This window comes from Aotus nancymaae, unplaced genomic scaffold (genome assembly GCF_030222135.1).
Source record: "Aotus nancymaae isolate 86718 unplaced genomic scaffold, 86718_ANA_hifiasm-v0.15.2.pri h1tg000004l, whole genome shotgun sequence".
NCBI lineage: Eukaryota > Metazoa > Chordata > Mammalia > Primates > Aotidae > Aotus > Aotus nancymaae.
This window is the reverse complement of record NW_026988415.1, coordinates 66,509,650-66,519,604: the sequence shown is the minus strand read 5'-3', so window position 1 is coordinate 66,519,604 and position 9,955 is coordinate 66,509,650.

Sequence of the window (9,955 nt, the reverse complement as noted above, 5' to 3'; positions counted from 1 at the left end):
TAATCATGCCTTACTAAGAGTTTTGTTTTGTTTTGTTTTTGTACTTTAAGTTCTGTGGTACAAGTGCAGATCCCGCAGAATTGTTGCTTAGGTACACACATGCCATGGAGGTTTGCTGTCTCCATTACCCCATTACCTACATCAGGCATTTCTCCAAACATTATCCTTTCAAAACCTCCCCACCCCCTGCTGTACCTCCCCTAACCCCCACTCCCAACAGACCCCAGTGTGTGATGTTCCCCTCCCTGTGCCCATGTGTTCTCATTGTTCAACACCCACCTATGAGTGAGAACATGTGGTGTTTGGTTTTCTGTTCTTGTGTCAGTTTGCTCAGAGTGATGGTTTCCAGATCCATCCATGTCCCTTCAAAGGACATGAGCTCATCCTTTTTTATGGCTGCATAGTATTCTTTGGTGTATATGTGCCACATTTTCTTTCTCCAATCTATCATTATTGGGCATTTGGGTTGGATCCAGGTCTTTGCTATTGTAAACAGTGCCACAATGAACATACGTGTGCATGTGTCTTTGTAACGTAACAATTTATAATCCTTTGAGTATATATCCAGTAATGGGATTGCTGGGTCAAATGCTATTGATTCTAGATCCTTGAGGAATCGCCAGTCTTCCATAATGGTTGAACTAATTTACACTCCCACCAACAGTGTAGAAACGTTTCTATTTCTCCACATTCTCTTCAGAATCTGTTGTCTCCAGATTTTTTAATGATCGCCATTCCAAATGGCATGAGATGGTATCTCAATGTGGTTCTTGCTTGCATTTCTCTAATTACCAGTGATGATGAGCATTTTTTTATATGTTTGTTGGCCTCATAAAGGTCCTCTTTTGAAAAGCATCTGTTCATATCTTTTGCCCACTTTTGAATTGCTTTGTTTTTTTCTTGTAAATCTGCTTTAGTTCTTTGTAGATTCTGGACATTAGCCCTTTGTCAGATGGCAGATGGCAAACATTTTTTCCTGTTGTTGGTTGCTGATTCACTCTGATGATTATTTCTTTTCCTGTGCAGAAACTCTGAAGTTTAGTTAGATCCCATTTTTCTATTATGGCTTTTGTTGCAATTACTTTTGGTGTTTTAGTCATGAAGTCCTTGCCTATGCCTATGTCTGGAATGCTTTTGCCTAGGTTTTCTTCTAGAGTTTTTATAGTGTTAGGTGTTATGTTTAAATTTTTAATCCAACTGGAGTTAATTTTAGTGTAAGTTGTAAGGAAGCGGTCCAGTTTCAGCTTTCTGCACATGGCTAGCCAGTTCTCCCAATATCATTTATTATACAGAGAATCCTTTCCCCATTACTTGTTTTTGTCAGGTTTGTCAAAGTTCAGATGGTTATAGATGTGTGGCATTACTTCCGAGGCTTCTGTTCTGTTCCATTGTTCTATATCTCTGTTTTGGTACCAGTACCATGCTGTTTTGATTACTGTAGCCTTGTAGTATAGTTTGAATTCAGGTAGGGTGATGCCTCGAGCTGTGTTCTTTTTGCTTAGGATTGTCTCGGCTATGTGGGCTCTGTTTTGGTTCCATATGGTGTTTAAAGTAGTTTTTTCCAGTTCTGAGAAGAAGATCAATGGTACCTTGATGGGGATAGCATTGAATCTATAAATTACTTTGGGCAATACGGCCATTTTCACAATATTGCTTCTTCCTAACCAGGAGCATGGAATATTTTTCCATCTGTTTGTGTCCTTATTTCCTTGATCAGTGGTTTGTAGTTCTCCTTGAAGAGGTCCTTCACATCCTTTGTTAGTTGTATTCATAGGCATTTTATTCTCTTTGTAGCAATTGTGAATGGGAGTTAGCTCATGATTTAGCTCTCTGTCTGTTATGGGCATATAGAAATGCTTGTGATTTCTGCACATTTCTTTTATATCCTGAGATTTGGCTGAAGTTGCTTATCAGATTAACGAGGTTTTGGGCTGAGACGATAGGGTCTTCTAAACATACGATTATGTCATCTGCAAATAGAGACAATTTGACTTCTTCATTTCCTAATTGAATACCCTTTATTTCTTTTTCTTGCCTGATTGCTCTGGCTAGAACTTCCAGTACTATATTGGATAGGAATGGTGACAGAGGGCATCCTTGTTGCTCTTGTTGTTGCAATGGTCCTTTTACCATAATGTAATGCCCTTCTTTGTCTCTTTCGATCTTTGTTGGTTTCAAGTCCTTTTTATAGAGACTAGGATTGCAACCCATGCTTTTTTGGCTCTCCATTTGATTGGTAAATCTTCTTCCATCTCTTTATTTTGAGACTATGTGTGTCTTTGCACGTGACATGTTTCTCCTGAATACAGCACACTGATGGGTCTTGACTTTTTATCCAATTTGCCAGTCTGCATCTTTTGATTGGGGCATTTAGGCCATTAACATTTAATGTTAATATTGTTATGTGTGAATTTGATCCCATCATTTTGTTACTGGCTGGTTGTTTTGCCCATTAGTAGACACAGTTTCTTCATTGCATCACTGCTCTTTACCATTTGGTATGTTTTTGAAGTGTCTGATACTGGTTGTTTCTTTCCCTGTTTAGTATTTCTTTCAGAAGCTCTTGTAAGACAAGTCTGGTGGTAATGAAATCTCTCAGCAATTGCTTGTCCGTAAAGGATTTTATTTCCCCTTCACTTATGAAACTTAGTTTCGCTTGATACAAAATTCTGGGTTGAAAGTTCTTTTCTTCAAGGATGTTGAACATTGGCCCCCCACTCTCTTATGGCTTGTAGGATTTCTTTTTTTTTTTTTCAACTATTTTTTTTATTGCATTTTAGGTTTTGGGGTACAAGTGAGGAACATTCAAGATTCTTGCATAGGTACACACATGGCAGTGTGATGTGCTGCCTTCCTCCCCATCACCTATATCTGGCATTTCTCCCCATGCTATCTCTCTCCAACTCCCCATCCCCTGCTGTCCCTCCCCTATTTTCCCCCTACAGACCCCAGTGTGTGACTCTCCTCACCCTGTGTCCATGTGTTCTCATTGTTCAACACCCATCTATGAGTGAGAACATGCGGTGTTTGATTTTCTGTTCTTCTGTCAGTTTGCTGAGAATGATGGTTTCCAGGTTCATCAATGTCCCTGCAAAGAACACGAATTCATTGTTTTTGATGGCTGCATAATATTCCATGGTGTATATGTGCCACATTTTCCCTGTCCAGTCTATCATTGATGGGCATTTGGGTTGGTTCCAGGTCTTTGCTATAGTAAACTGTGCTGCAATGAACATTCGTGTGCATGTGCCTTTATAGTAAAACGATTTATAATTCTTTAGATATATACCCAGTAATGGGATTGCTGGGTCAAATGGAATTTCTATTTCTAGGTCCTTGAGGACTTGCCACACTGTCTTCCACAATGGTTGAACTAATTTACACTCCCACCAACAGTGTAAAAGTGTTCCTATTTCTCCACATTCTCTCCAGCATCTGTTGTCTCCAGATTTTTTAATGACTGTCATTCTAACTGGTGTGAGATAGTATCTCAATGTAGTTTTGATTTGCATTTCTCTAATGACCAGTGATGATGAGCATCTTTTCATACGTTTGTCGGCCTCATGTATGTCTTCTTTCGTAAAGTGTCTGTTCATGTCCTTTGCCCACTTTTGAATGGGCTTTTTTTGATTTTGTTTTTTTTTTTTTAATTTATTTTATATTGCATTTTAGGTTTTGAGGTACATGTGAAGAACATGTAAGATTGTTACATAGCTGCACACGTGGCAGCATGATTTGCTGCCTTCCTCCCCTTCACCTATATCTGGCATTTCTCCCCATGCTATCTCTCCCCAATTCCCCACCCCCTGCTGTCCCTCCCCTATTTCCCCCCAACAGACCCCAGTGTGTAGTGCTCCCCTCCCTGTGTCCATGTGTTCTCATTGTTCAACACACGCCTATGAGTGAGAACATGTGGTGTTTGATTTTCTACTCTTGTGTCAGTTGCTGAGAATGATGGTTTACAGGTTCATCGATGTCCCTACAAAGGATACGAACTCATCATTTTTGATGGCTGCGTAATACTCCATGATGTGTATGTGCAACATTTTCCCTGTCCATTCTATCATCGATGGGCATTTGGGTTGGTTCCAGGTCTTTGATATTGTAAACAGTGCTGCAATGAACTGTTTACATTGCAAATCTGTTTTTTTCTTGTAAATCTGTTTTAGTTCTTTGTAAATTCTGAATATCAGCCCTTTGTCAGATGGGTAGATTGCAAAAATGTTTGCCCATTCTATTGGTTGCCGATTCACTCTAATGACTGTTTCTTTTGCTGTGCAGAAGCTATGGAGTTTGATTAGGTATCATTTGTCTATTTTGGCTTTTGTTGCCAATGCTTTTGGTGTTTTGGTCATGAAGCCCTTGCCTACACCTATGTCCTGAATGGTTTTGCCTAGGTTTTCATCTAGGGTTTTTAAGACGCTAGGTCTTAAAAATTAACTCCATCTGGAGTTAATTTTAGTGTAAGATGTCAGGAAGGGGTCCAGATTCTGCTTTCTGCACATGGCTAGCCAGTTTTCCCAACACCATTTATTAAACAGAGACTCCTTTCCCCATTGCTTATTTTTGTCAGGTTTGTCAAAGATCGGATGGCTGTAGACATGTCATGTTGCATCCGAGGCCTCTGTTCTGTTCCATTGGTCTATATCTCTGTTTTGGTACCAGTACCATGCTGTTTTGATTACTGTAGCCTCGTAGTATAGTCTGAAGTCCAGTACTGTGATGCCTCCTGCTTTGTTTTTTCTGCTTAGAATTGATTTGGCTATGTGGGCTCTCTTTTGGTTTCATATGCAGTTTAAGGTGGTTTTTTCCAGTTCTGTGAAGAAGATCATTGGTAGCTTGATGGGGATAGCATTGAATCTGTGAATTACTTTGGGCAGTATGGCCATTTTCACAATATTCATTCTTCCTAACCATGAACATGGAATGCTTCTCCATCTGTTGTGTCCTCTCTTATTTCATTGAGCAGTGGTTTGTAGTTCTCCTTGAAAAGGTCCTTTACATCCTTTGTTAGTTGTATTCCCAGGTATTTTATTCTCTTTTTAGCAATTGTGAATGGCAGTTCGTTATTGATGTGGCTCTCTTTAAGCCTGTTATTGGTGTATAGGAATGCTTATGATTCTTGCACATTGATTTTGTATCCTGAGACTTTGCTGAAGTTGCTTATCAGTCTCAGGAGATTTTGGGCTGAGATGATGCGGTCTTCTAGATATACTATCATATGGTCTGCAAACAGAGACAATTTGACTTCCTCCTTTCCTATTTGAATACCCTTTATTTCTTTTTCTTGCCTGATTGCTCTGGCTAGAACTTCCAATACTATATTAAATAGGAGTGGTGAGAGAGCGCATCCTTGTCTACTGCCAGATTTCAAAGGGAATGCTTCCAATTTTTTGCCCATTCAGTATGATATTGGCTGTGGGTTTGTCGTAAATAGATTTTATTATTTTGAGATATGTTCCGTCAATGCCTAGTTTATTGAGGCTTTTTAGCATAAAGGGCTGTTGACTTTTTTTGAAGGCCTTCTCTGCATCAATTGAGATAATCATGTGGTTTTTGTCTTTGGTTCTGTTTATGTGGTGAATTACATTTATAGACTTGTGTATGTTTAACCAGTCTTCCATCCCTGGGATGAATCCTACTTGATCATGGTGGATAAGCTTTTTGATGTGCTGTTGCAATAGGTTTGTAAGTATTTTATTGAAGATTTTTGCATCTACGTTCATCATGGATATTGGCCTGAAGTTTTCTTTTCTTGCTGAGTCTCTTCTGGGTTTTGGTATCAGGATGATGTTGGTCTCGTAAAAGGATTTGAGAAGGATTCCCTCTTTTTTAATATTTTGGAATAGTTTCAGAAGGAATGGTACCAGCTCCTCTTTGTATGTCTGGTAGAATTCGGCTGTGAACCTGTCTGGACCTGGGCTTTTTTTGGGTGGCAGGCTCTTAATTGCTGCCTCAACTTCAGACCTTGTTGTTGGTCTGTTCAGGGTTTCAACTTCTTCCTGGTTTAGGTTTTGGGAGGATGCAAGTGTCCAGGAATTTACCTATTTCTTTCAGGCTTACTAGTTTATGTGCATAGAGATGTTTGTAATAATCTCTGATGATGGTTTGTATTTCTGTGTAATATGTGGTGATATCCCCTTTATCATTTTTTATTGGCTCTATCTCATTATTCTCTCTTTTCTTTATTAATCTGGCTAGTGGCCTATCTATTTTGTTGATCTTTTTGAAAAACCAGCTCCTGGATTTATTGATTTTTTTCAAGGGGTGTTTGTGTCTCTATCTCCTTCAGTTCTGCTCTGATCTTAGTTATTTCTTGTCTTCTGCTAGGTTTTGAGTTTTTTTAGTCTTGCTCCTCTAGCTCTTTCAATTTTGATTATAGGGTGGCGATTTCAGATCTTTCCTTGCTTCTCATGTGGGCATTTATTGCTATGTATTTTCCTCTAGACATTGATTTAAATATGTCCCAGAGATTCTCCTATATTGTGTCGTCGTTCTCATTGGTTTCGAAAAGCATCTCTATTTCTGCCTTCATTTCATTGTTTATCCAGTCAACATTCAAGAGAAAGTTGTTCAGTTTCCATGAAGCTGTGCAGTTCTGAGTTACTTTCTCAATTCTGAGTTCTAACTTGATTGCACTGTGGTCTGAGAGACTGTTTGTTATGATTCCCGTTCTTTTGCATTTGCTGAGGAGTGATTTACTTCCAATCATGTGGTCAATTTTAGAGTAGGTGTGATATGGTGCTGAGAAGAATGTATATTCTGTGGATTTGGGGTGGAGAGTTCTGTCAATGTCTGTTAGGTTTGTTTGTTCCAGGTCTGAGTTCAAGTCCTGGTTATCTTTGTTAATTTTCTGTCTCGTTGAGCTGTCTAATATTGACAATGGGGTGTTAAAGTCTCCGATTATTATTGTGTGGGAGTCTGTCTCTTTGTAAGTCATTAAGAACTTGCCTTATGTATCTGGGTGCTCCTGTATTGGGTGCATATATATTTAGGATCATTAGTTCTTCTTGTTGCATTGATCCTTTTACTATTATATAATGTCCTTTGTCTCTTTTGCTCTTTGTTGATTTAAAGTCTATTTTATCTGAGATGAGAATTGTAACTCCTGCTTTTTTTCTCTCTCTCTCTCTCTCTCTCTCTCTCCGTTTGCTAGGTAAATCTTCCTTCATCCCTTTATTTTGAGCTTATGTGCATCCTTGCATGTGAGATGGGTTTCCTGGATATAGCACACCGATGGATTTTGTCTTTTTATCCAATTTGCCAATCTGTGTCTTTTTATTGGGGCATTTAGCCCATTTACATTGAGGGTTAATATTGTTATGTGTGAATTTGATACTTCCATTTTGATGCTAGTTGGCTGTTTGTCCCGTTAGTTGATGAAGTTTCTTCATTGTGTTGATGCTCTTTACCATTTGGTATGTTTTTGGAGTGGCTGGTACTGGTTGTTCCCTTCTATGTGTACTGCCTCTTTCAGGAGCTCTTGTAAAGCAGGCCTGGTGGTGATGAAATCTCTGAGTACTTGCTTGTTTGTAAAGGATTTTATTTTTCCTTCACTTATGAAGCTTAGTTTGGCTGGATATGAAATTCTGGGTTGAAAGTTCTTTTCTTTAAGGATGTTGAATATTGGCTCCCACTCTTTCTGGTTTGTAGGGTTTCTGCTGAGAGATCTGCTGTGAGTCTGAAGGGCTTCCCTTTGTGGGTAACCCGATCTTTCTCTCTGGCTGCCCTTAGCATTTTCTCCTTCATTTCAACCCTGGTGAATCTGACGATTATGTGCCTTGGGGTTGCTCTTCTTGAGGAATATCTTTGTGGTGTTCTCTGTATTTCCTGTACTTGAATATTGGCCTACCTTGCTAGGTTGGGGAAGTTTACCTGGATAATATCCTGAAGAGTATTTTCCTGCTTGGATTCATTATCTCCATAACATTCAGGTACACCTGTCAAACGTAGTTTAGGTCTTTTCACATAGTCCCATATTTCTTGGAGACTTTGTTCATTCCTTTTTACTCTTTTTTCTCTAATCTTGCCTTCTCATTTTATTTCATTGAGTTGATCTTCAACCTCTGATATCCTTTCTTCTGCTTGGTCAATTCGGCTGTTGAAACTTGTGCATGCTTCGTGAAGTTCTCGTGTTGTGTTTTTCAGCTCCATCAATTCACTTATATTCCTCTCTAAGTTGTTCATTCTTGTTAGAATTTCGTCAAATCTTTTTTCAAAGTTCTTAATTTCTTTGCATTGGGTTAGAACATGTTCATTTAGCTCACTAAAGTTTCTTAGTACCCACCTTCTGAAGCCTGATTCTGTCAATTCATCACACTCATTCTCCATCCAACCTTGTTCCCTTGCTGGTGAGGAGTTGTGATCCCTTGTAGGAGGAGAGGTGTTCTGATTTAGGGTGTTTGCACCCTTTTTGTGCTGGTTTCTTCCCATCTTTGTGGATTTATCCATCTGTCGTCTTTGTAGTTGTTTGCTTTCAGATTGGGTCTCTGAGTGGACGTCCAGTTTGTTGATGATGAAGTTATTTCTTTCTGTTTCTTAGTTCTCCTTATAACAGTCAGGCCCCTCTTCTGTGGGACTGCTGAGGTCCACTCCAGGCTCTGCTTGCCTGGGGATCACCTGCAGCAGCTGCAGAACAGTAAGGGTTGATGCCAGTTTCATCTGCTATCTTTGTCCCTGAAGGATACCCGCCTGATGTCAGTCTGAGCTCTCCTTTATGAGGTGACTCTTTGGATATACAGGGGTCAGGAAGCTGCTTGAGGAGACAGTCTGTCCTTTATAGGAGATTAACTGCTGAGCTGTGAGCTCCGTTGTTCATTCAGAGTTGCTGGGCAAGTACATTTAAGTCTGCTGCAGCTGAACTCAAAAAAACCTTTTTCTTTTCCCAGGTGCTCTGTCCCGGGGAGTTAGGGCTTTATTTATGAGTTTCTCTTGTGCTGCTGGCTTTTTTCATGGCTGCCTTTCCCAGTGAGGAGGCAGCCTAGTCACTGTCTGCCTGCAGAGGCTTTGCTGAGCTGTTGTGGGCTCTGCCCAGCTGCTGTGTGAACTTCCCTGCAGTCCTGTTTATACGGGTGTAGTTAGAACTGCCTCAGCAATGGCGGCCCACCTCTGTAATGGCGGACTCTCTCTGTAATGGCAGGCTGCCTCAGCAATGGCGGGCTGCCTCAGTAATGGTGGACTTCCTCCGCAGTGATGGAGTGCCTCAGTAATGATGGACGTCCCTCCCCTACAGAGCTGGACCATCCCGGGTTCATCTGTGCTTGCTGTGAAACTCTCAATCCAGAGTGTATCAGATTGCTGTTTTTTTCTGGGGTCAGACCAGCCGAGCCTGATCACCTGGCTCCCTGCCTCAGAGTCTTTTTGTCTCCCAGGTGTTCCAGTCACCTGTTGAAAAGTCACCAGGATCTGTGTGATTTCCCATGCGGCAACCCACTGCACCAGCTGAAACAGCCGCACTGAGATTTATGGCGCTTTTTTGTTAGGGAATCTCCTGGCCTGGCTCCCTGTTTCAGTCCCCTTTTCTATCAGTTGAATGGGCGACTCTGTCTTCCCCGAGCTCCAATCGCCAGCTAAAATGGTGCCTGGACCCGTGTATTTTGTATGGAGAACCGCTGCACTGGAGCACTGGACGAAACAGCCACACCGGCCATGCTGGCCAAAACAGCTGCACCGGCCAAAACAGCCATGCTGGCGACCCATGGGGCTCCTCCACCTGGGAATCTCCTGGTCTGTGGGTGATAAAAATCCATCTGGAAATGCGGCATCCACTCACCCTCCACGCTTTTGCTGGGAGCTGCAATCCTGAACTGCTCCTAATCAGCCCTCTTGGATCTGTCCTGGCTTGTAGGATTTCTGCTGAGAGATCCGCTGTGAGTCTGATGGGCTTTCCTTTGTGGGTGACCCGACCTTTCTCTCTGGCTGCCATTAGAATTTTTTCCTTCATTTCAACCCTGGT